This window comes from Marmota monax, unplaced genomic scaffold, assembly GCF_021218885.2.
Source record: "Marmota monax isolate L192 unplaced genomic scaffold, Marmota_monax_Labrador192_F-V1.1 WCK01_AAM20220418_F8-fsc00156, whole genome shotgun sequence".
Lineage (NCBI taxonomy): Eukaryota > Metazoa > Chordata > Mammalia > Rodentia > Sciuridae > Marmota > Marmota monax.
Genome location: NW_026694013.1, coordinates 524,877 through 535,238, shown reverse-complemented (window position 1 = coordinate 535,238; position 10,362 = coordinate 524,877).

The window sequence follows — 10,362 nt, the reverse complement described above, 5'->3', positions numbered from 1 at the left end:
GATAGATAATTAGGTGATAAAATTACAAAGAAAAACAAGAAGAATCAAAATTTAAGGTAGAGTTTACCTCGGGGGAGAGAATAAAAGGGGGATGCATTTGGCAAGTTGCCTCCAACTTCTGATCATGTCCTATTTCATAGCTTTAGGTGATGGGTAAAGATATATTTACTTTATTATTTAGGCTATATAGAAAAGATTTATATAGATTTATATACTTTTATATGAGTATTTCAAAATAAATTTAAAGAAGTTTGAAAAGTAATTGGAGAAAAACTACTGGGGGATATTATTTTATTTCTATTTAGCTATTTAACAAATATCAAATCTATTAAAAATTTTAATTAACTACTAAGAAATAAATTTATCTAGGTTTGTAAATATTCAGACATTGGTGTATAAATAAATTAGATGATCACCATTTGTAGGGGGAATGGGGAGAAATGGGGAGTATCCATAAAGAAAATCTGATCAATATCTTTGGCTTTAGGTAATCACAACATGTTAAATTTAAAAAACTGTGTTTCCATTTAGGATAAATTTAAAATAAAATGAATTAAATGACATCTCACAACACATGACTATAGTATCTATTAGCACAAAGTAATCAACTGAATGTCAAAAAAAAAAAAATAGGACACCAAACCAACTGGATGAATCTGACCCCATTACACAGATGGTGAGACTTTGTTACAGGCCTAGTCTGTATTAAAAGTATAATACTTGAGATTTTTTAAAAATTTAATTAGAGCAGTTAATTCATATACCAAGTCTGTGCATGTGTGGTGAGAAGTAGAAAAATGATTTTTAAAGAGATTTACCAAGGAAACACTAATGGAACTGGGATTACTTGAACAGAAAATTAATACACAATTGATGACTAGCCTCAGACCCTAAAGTATTTATATAGTAGAAGCTTGAGCAGATGTTTCCTGGTCTGGAGAGGAATGAAAAGGGGTCATTGTATTTAATTTGAAATAGGATGGATAGATAGATAGATTGATTGATATATAGACATTCAAACTAACGTAGGGAAATTTTTTACAAATACATATGGAAACTACCCAGAAGGATATGGAACAAAAGCTGACAGGAATTTCATTCTTAGGAATGGCATCAAGAGAATGTGAAACTTGGATTATGCATATTTTACTTTTTGTACAGTATTGTATTATTTTATATAATTTACACTGAAATTTTTCATTTTTTACTTTCTAACTTAAATTATTAATAAAGACAAATTGTATTGGGAAACACGGGTTATATTGCATCATGGCTCTGATACTTACTCTGTTATTCCTGTTATCCTTTATCCCTGTTACTGAAATAAAGAACTTTAAATCATAAGCATTATCATAGTCAAGCTTTGTTCAGCTGCAAGAAATAGAAATTCACTTGAGCTAGCTTACAAAAAGATCTTTCAGAAGAGAGGATGTGCAGGAACTGGAAAGCAAGTCAATAGAAATCCTCCAGCCAAAATGTTGTATTTCCCCTGCTCCTTTGTTTTCATTGGCATAAATCTTCCCTTTTTTCCTATGTGTAAATAATTTTTATTTTTCTGTGCACAGAAGATCATATCTGTATTAGTCCATTTTGTGTTGCTATAACAAAATTTCTAAGACTGTGTACTTTGTAAAGTAAAGAGGTTTACTGGGCTCACAGTTCTAGCAGATGGGGAGTTCAAACAGCATGACACCAATGTCCTAATATGGACCATCTGGCTACATTGTAGCAAAGAAGCAGAAAGGGCTGTGTGCATAAGGGGCCAAGTTGAGGAGGCATTATTCTTAACAACCTGCTCTCCATAAAACTAAGTCACTCTATAAGACCAGCATTAGTTCCTTTCAACTGTGGTACCCCCATACCTAATTACCTTGCACTAGGAGGTTCTACCACATGAATATAGCCACACTAGGGACCAATCTTCCATATGAACCTTTAGGGGATACACTCAATTCATATACAAATCCCCATAGCATTGTCCTTCATTTTTGAATATGCATTATTTTCCAAAACTAGGTCCTATAGTTAACTACATAAAATGTTTGAATTACTATTCAAATCCCAATTTATCCCCTAATGTCAGTCATCTTCACTAGAGTATTAAATTCATTAGTCCATTTTTCCAGTTCACAGGGATTGGAGGAAAAAGATTTCTGAGAATGAGAAATGGACAAATTCTCTTAGATATGGAATGTGGAGGCAGGAAGGGAAGAATATTTTGTATCCTCTACAAAAGGGTTCTAAGTTACCGTAATGCTCCACTAAGGTCTGACTTTTAGAAATATGCTGTCTGCACCATGTGTTTCGAAGTTTAATATCAAATACATTTATAATACTTATGTTAGTCAGCTTTTTGTCACTGTGACAAAATATCTGAGAAAAACAATTCAAATGAAGAAATATTTATTTTTTCTCATGGTTTCAGAGTTCTTAGTCCGTGGTTGTCTAGTGCTGTTGCCTTGGGTCTAAGATGCAGCAGAATACGTGGAGGAAATCTGCTCAGTTCTTGACACCCAGAAAGCAGGTGGTAGGGGCAAGATATAGTCCACAAGGGCATTTCACCAAAGACCTACTTCCTTCAACTACATCCTCCACCTCCCAGTAGTCCATTAACTGTGAATTCATCAAATGGATTAATCCACTGATGATGTTAGAACCATCATGATCCAATCATTTCCCAAAAACCCCACTTCTGAACACAGCAGCTTTGGGGACCAAACCTTCAACACATGATCCTTTGAGGGACATTCCAGACTCAAACTGTGACAAGTTACTATGTGATTTTCAAAAGTAATATAACATTTGAATTTTTATCTATTTTATCCATGGAAACTTTTGTCCATATTATTCCAAAAAAAAAAAAAAAAAAAGATACTAGGGCCAGGGTTGTGACTTAGTGGTGGAGTGCTTGCCTAGTATGCATGAGGCACTAGGTTTGATCCCCAGCACCACATAAAAAATAAACAAATAAAATAAAGGTATGTTTTTCAAAAAAAGATATACGTAAAATGATATGAGTTTCTATGTAAATAGAAAATATCTCTTCGAATTCAGAAACCTGGGATAAAGCTTATTAGCATAAAATACCTATGGCCATCAAGAAAGATGGAAATAACAAAAGTCATCCTAGGACTATAAAGGAAGATGGCAAGTTATTAACTCTAGATAACCCTGATGTATCATGTCTAAGGACGTTTTGCCAGTTTCCTGTAGGCAGGGGGAAAATGTGGTGTTTTAGTGTTTGGGGTGGTCAGAGATAGGCTGAGAGCAAGAAGCAAAGCATTAGGTGAATTCATTCAGATAATGTATGATAAAATAAGCAATAGACATAATTTTCTAACAAAATCCAAAATTGCAATATTATGTCTAGAAAAGTAAATGCAAATAGGCCAAATTAATGGACAAACCTATTGAGAGGATAATATCTTTTTTATTGCCATGACAATGGAAGTAAGTTTTCTGCTTTTTGTTTCTCATTTTCACTTCGGCAGTACCTTCCATAGCTTCCTACCCGGATACTTAATTAAACAAAACATAGCTGAGATGTGAGGTATTTATTTACAAAAGGATTCTATCCATTGTGAATTTCATCTGAATAGCTTGGCACTGCATATCTGATCATAAAACCTTTTTTTAAGCTACAGGCGATATTTAAAATTACAGTGTAGATTAAGGATTCTTTTGAAGTATTATAGGTTGAAAACTTGAGTCAAGAGTTCCAGAAATTGATGCAGTATGAGTAAAGTATTATCCTGACAATGAGTATAATCCAAACTCAAAGATTTTTGATATATTTTAATATTATCTATAGTTCTCTTGAGTTAAGCAATTTACTTGGTATTAGGAGATGGAGGTCATGGGCTAATAGCTTTTTAAATATATCGATGCTCTTCAATGGCTTGGACTTCAAGCTATATATAGGTCTCAAATCTTGAAAACAGGTGCTGTAGGTTAGCCCCAGTAATATTTAGTAAGGCACAGCAGAGAGCTCAGTGCATTTTTTAATAATCTATCTTAGACATTTTGCACTTGGATGACAGATAATATCTTACCAATAAAATATCACAACATAAATTGAAATGAAATGATTTGTGGGGTAACCACTTGCCATAATTTAAAGTAGTCATTTGCCACTCTCACACCAGCTGTATAAATGACACCTGGAAACTTGTTGATGATACAAATTTTTAGGCTCCACCTCAAACCTACTGAATTAGAAACTGGGAGTGGGGCCCAGCAATTTTAACAAGCCTTCCAGAGGCTCAGCTGCACACCAAAATTTGAGAATCAACTCTTTAAACCATTCTAACCTGATGACCTTTATTGGAACAGGAGAAAAATGTAGGTCATTGATAATATGAATTCCTCATCAAAACACCTGCAAATGTATTTTTATGTCTTGATGGATTAATCATTCAGCCTGGAATATGAAGATTAACTAAAATAATTGCAATTCAGCAAGCTTTAAGCATTATATTATTTTAGATAAAAGAAAGCAAGTTTCCATTTTTCAGGTGAAAAGTATTACAATAGTATTACAGTAATTTTTTTGCTATTCTAATTATGGCATTCTCTCTAATCATAGCACTGCAAAAAAATGATACTCTGGTAATGACTGAGAATGCTTGTTTAATGAGGTTGTCTAATTCAAGAACTTAAATTGAAATTTCAGAGCAGGTTCCTCCTGTTATAAGAATTTTATACAGTAGACCCCCCTCATCTGTCTTTTTCCCTTTCCATGGTTTCAGTTACCTATAGTCAATCAAAGTCTGAAAATATTAAATAAAAAATTCCATAAATAAACAATGAATAAATTTTTAATCGTACACTATTCTGAGTAGTGTGAAGAGATCTCATGCCCTCCAGCCCAAGATGTGAATCACCCAGTTGTCTAGGATATCCATGCTGTATTCACTGCCTGCCTGTTAGTCTCTTAATAGCTAGTCACTTGTCAGATCACCATGGCAGAATGATAGTTCTTGTGTCAAGATAACACTGTTACATGCCTATACCATTCAGTTCACTTTGTTTCATCACATAGGCATTGTATCCTCTCACATCAGCAGAAGAGAGATATTTTGAGAAAGATCATGTTCACATGACCTTTACTGCAGTATATTGCTATAATTGTTCTATTTGGTTATCAGTCATTATTGTTAATCTCTGCCTAATTTATAAACTAATTCTTATCATAGGTATATATTTATAGAAAAAAGCATAGTATATAGTTCCATGTAGCCACTGAGGTTCTTGAACATATCCCCTGGGGATAAGAGGAGACTAGTATAATAAGTAGTCTATGTTTGAAAACAGCCTCTATTCATAACTAATTTTTCTCATCTTCCTATTTTTTCCAGGAGTGAAACTTCTGAGGACCTCTGCTGCAGTCTGGCTGGGCACAATTCAGGAGCTACTTGTCAAAATAAATGAACTTTATTTTTAGAACCACACACGCTGCCAAACAAAACCGCTCCTCAGGAAAAACCCTTAGAGCCCAACTGCCACCACCGGCTTCCCACAAGCCTTTCTCCCAACCACAAGCCTCTCCACCTCCCACAATCCTCCTGCTCTTGAGGCCGATTGGCTGGGTGATGTGGGTGGAGCCAAAAAAGTCCCCCAATGAGCAGCTCCGTGGTCTGAAAGGGCAGGGAAACAGCCCAATGAGCATCACCACAGAGGAGCCAATCAGCTAGATGTTGCTGGGGCTGCTGTGAGCCAATCATCAGCTGGCAGTCTGAAAGGGCAGGGAAACAGCCCAATGAGCATCACCACAGAGGAGCCAATCAGCTAGATGTTGCTGGGGCCGCTGTGAGCCAATCATCAGCTGGCAGTCTGAAAGTTTGCTGGGGCCCCTTGGGCTGTGGCTCTCAACAGACCTCAAAAACTGTTATAAATGAATTGATTACTATCTGTTTTATGACTTAATTCCTGTGCTGTTGTTTTTCTTATATTTCTCGGATCCCCCTTGTTGGTCCATAAGCGTCCTCAGAGGCTAATATTGTCCAGGGCTTAATGAAGCCAATTATGGATTAGAAACCAATTTGAGTTACAGAGGACAGTAACAAAAGTTTTACAAGACTTTCCATATATTTGTGTTCAGATAGCTGTTCAGGCCTAATCAAACTTTCTGCAGACAAATGACCATTTTAAAAATAGCCTCCTTAAATTATATTATTTTGAAGGAGGGTTTTAAATGCACTGTCACTTACAAAGTAAATAAATTACTACTTTGATTAGAAAGGAGAAAGACATTGCAAGCCAAGGCAGCAAGACATATTCCTACTAAAATAAATCTGTGTATGCTATGTAAAAAAAATTAGTGCTCTTTGTGATATTGGGATATATTAACAAGTACATATATTTATGCTCTGCCCTATTTTCTGGTACAAAGCCCTTGGGATCACTGAATTGGTGTCTTTCTGAATACTAATGAGATGACTGATGGCTGGAGGTTCTCAGCCTCTGGATGGTGGCTGGTTGCCAGGGGAACCAATCTTGTGAATAAAGGATTGGAACTTTCATCCTCAACCCCAGCCTCTGGGGAAGGGAAAGAAACTGAGGATTGAGTCAATTGGCTAATGATCTAATCAATCATACCTACATAATGAAGCCCCACAAAAACCCAAGTGTACAGGTTTGAAGAACTTCACAGTTGAGAACAACATGTGGAAGTACAAGGAAGGTGTTGTGCTCAGACTGGGCGTAGAAGCTCCTCACCACTGTCCCTACACCTAATCCTATGAACGTTTCCCATCTGGCTGTTCCTGAATTGTAGTCTTTTAAAATAAAGAGGGAAAAGTAAAAAAAAAAGAAAAAAGAAAAATGTTGCATTCTGCGAGCCATTCCAGTTACTTGATGGGACCTGAAAAAGGGTGGAAAGAACCTCCCATTGGTGGCCAAATGGGAAGTCATGGGTAACCTGGGGACCTACTATTCTCGACTGGCTTCTGAAGTTGGGGAAGTACTACTTACTTGAACCATTCTCTTGTAAAGTCTGAGTTAATTCATTTGAATTGAAGAACATCCAGCTAGTGTCAGAGAATTGTTTGATGTAAGACAAACCCTTACACATTTGGTGACAAGAGTGGAATACCAGGGCTCGGGTTGTGGCTCAGTCATAGAGAACCTGCCTCACACATGTGAGGCACTGGGTTGGATCCTCAACACCACATAAAAATAAATAAATAAATAAATAAAATAAAGGTAATTTGTCCATCTACAATTTAAAAAAAATATTTTAAGAAAGAGTCAATTTCTAAGTGTTGTGAATGAGAATAACAGGAGAAGGTAAAAAATGATTTGATTTTTCTCTATTTGTTGTTCATTTACAAATACTGTTCCTTTTTAGGCTTACAAATAAAAAAAGAAATTCTCTTTTTAAAGACCTCTTCTTTTTCAGTGTATATTCTTAATCTTTCTAACTTTTGACTAACAAGCATAAAAAATGTAACTTTTAAGAAAAACTTTAGATATTTTTGAATTAATATTAACAGGCAAAAAAAAATTTTCCTCTGTATGAATTGCATTAGGAGTATAATTTAGATATCACATATCCTAAGACTTTACCCTTAACCCACCCAGAGAGATAGCCAAAACATACCCAAGTATATGAAGCCATTCATTCAGTACTAAATAAATATTTCCCAAATGCTGGGGGTAAGATTGTTCTCAAACATCATAGTTTGCAGTAATAGTAGTATATAATGCTATTATTACAATACCTAGCCAAAGATCCAGAAACACCAAATTTTGTCCCAGTAGTCACTCTTCACTATAGCCAGGGTGAGATATTCATGCATTTAGTCAACACATTTATTGAGCACATGATATTTGCCAGCTTTGGGGGATATAGGAATGAACAAAACAAATTGCACTACTGCTTTCATAGGACTGACATTCTACTGACATTTGGAGTGACAAAACAAATATAACAAATATTTAACAGATGACAAAAAGTGTTGAGATGAAAAATAAAGTTGATTAAGGGGTTAGAAAAAGAATGTGATACAGTGGATATGCTTTTTAAAATACGAGATGGTTTGTTAGAGGAGCAGAAAATGAAGTGAGAGAAGCAGCTTTATGAATAGAGGGATTGGTTGATTGTGGTGGGTGAGCAAGGAGACATGAAAGAAGATGAACTTGTCAGTAGCCAGGAGCTAGATCACCAAAGCTGCTGTGTAACAGGTTTATCCTTTGGGCTTCATTCTGAGGGACAAAGAAAACACTGAAGTGTGTAGAGCAGAAGCATGATATAGATTTTTAAATGACCACTCTAGCTGCTGTATTAGTGGCAATACTGGAAGAAAGGACATAAGTTAGGAAACCATTATAATAGCCTAGCCGGAGGTGATACTGACTCAGATTAAGTGGCAGAAGTAGCTGGGTAGAAACTAGCAAGATTTTTCATATATTTAAAGATATGTTATCAAGAGGGTCTACTTGTACATTAGATGTAGGATGTGAAAGAAGGGGAGGAATCAAGGGGGGTTGAGATTTTAAAACTTGAGCATGGGAAGAATGAAATTCAGCAGAAAATGTACTTAACAGAAACAAGATAAGATACTTTTTAAAATTTTGATTCTAATTTGTTGTATATGACAGCATAATGCATTAAAATTCATATTATGCCTATAGAGCACAATTTTTCACATCTCTGAATACAAAGCATATTCACACCATTTGTGTCTTCATACATATACTTAGGGTAATGATGTCCATCTCATTCCACCCTATTTTCTACCACCATGCACCTCTCTTCCCCTCCCACCCCTCTGTCCTATCTAGAGTTCATCTAATCTTCCCATGCTTCCCCTCCAAAACCCATTATGAATCAGCCTCCTTGTATCAGAGAAAATATTTGGCATTTGGATTTTTGGGATTGGTTAACTTCACTTAGCATTATATTCTCCAACTCCATCCACTTACCTGCAAATTTCATGATTTTATTCTCTCTTATTGCTGAGAAATATTTCATTATATATATATATATATATATATATATATATATATATATATATCACATTTTCTTTATCATTTTATCTACTGAAGGGCATCTAGTTTGGTTCCACAGTTTAGCTATTGTGAACTGTGCTGCAATAAATATTGATGTGGCGTGTCCCTGTAGCATGCTATTTTAAAGTCCTTTAGGTATAGACCAAGGAGTGGGGCAGCTGGATCAAAAGGTGGTTCCATTCCCAGTTTTCCAAGGAATCACCATACTGCTTTCCATATTGCCTGCACCAATTTGCAGTCCCACCAGCTATGTAAGCGTGTGCCTTTTTCCCCACATACTCACCAACACTTATTGTTGTTTGTTTTCTTAATAGCTGCAATTCTGACTGGAGTGAGATGAAATCTTAGAGTAGTTTTGATTTGCATTTCTCTAATTGCTAGAGATGTTGAACATGTTTTCAGATATTTATTAACTGATTGTATATCACCTTCAGAGAAGTGTCTGTTCATTTCCTTGGCCCATTTTTTGATTAGGTTATTTTTTGTTTGTTTGTTTGTTTTGGTGTTTAGCTTTTTGAGTTCTTTATATACCCTAGAGATTCGTGCTCTATCTGATGTGGAAGTGGTAAAAATTTGCTCCAAAGCTGTAGGCTCTCTGTTTACCTCGTTTTAGTTTGAAACCATCCCATTTATTAATTCTTGTTTTTAATTCTTGTGCTATAGGAATCTTATTAAGAAAGTAGGGGGTCTAATCTGATATGATAGAGGTTTGGGCCTACTTTTTCTTCTATTAGACGCAGGGTCTCCTTAATTCCTAGGTCCTTGATCCACTTTGAGTTGAGTTTTTTGTATGGTGAGAGATAGGGGTTTAATTTAATTTTGTTGCACATGGATTTCCAGTTTTCCCAGCATCATAGTTGAAGAGGCTATCTTTTCTCCAATGTATGTTTTTGATGGCTTTGTCTAATATGAGATAACTGTAAATATATGAGTTATCCTCTGTGTTCTCTATTCTGTACTATTGGCCTAGCAGTCAATTTTGGTGCCAATACTATGCTGGTTTTGTTACTATTTCTCTATAGCATAGTTTAAGGTGTGGTATAATGATGTCACCTGCTTCACTCTTCTTGATAAGGATTGCTTTAGCTATTCTGGGTCTCTTATTTTTTCAGATGAATTTCATGACTGCTTTTTCTATTTCTATGAGGAATGGCATTGGGATTTTGATTGGAATTGCATTAAATTTGTATAATGCTTTTGGTAGTATGGTTATTTCCATATTAATTCTACCTATCAAAAAACAAGAGAAATTGCTCCATCTTCTAAGGTCATGTTTTAGTTCTAGCATTCTGTAGTTTTCATTGTAGAGGTCTTTCACCTTTTTTGTTAGGTTGATTCCTAAGGTTGTTT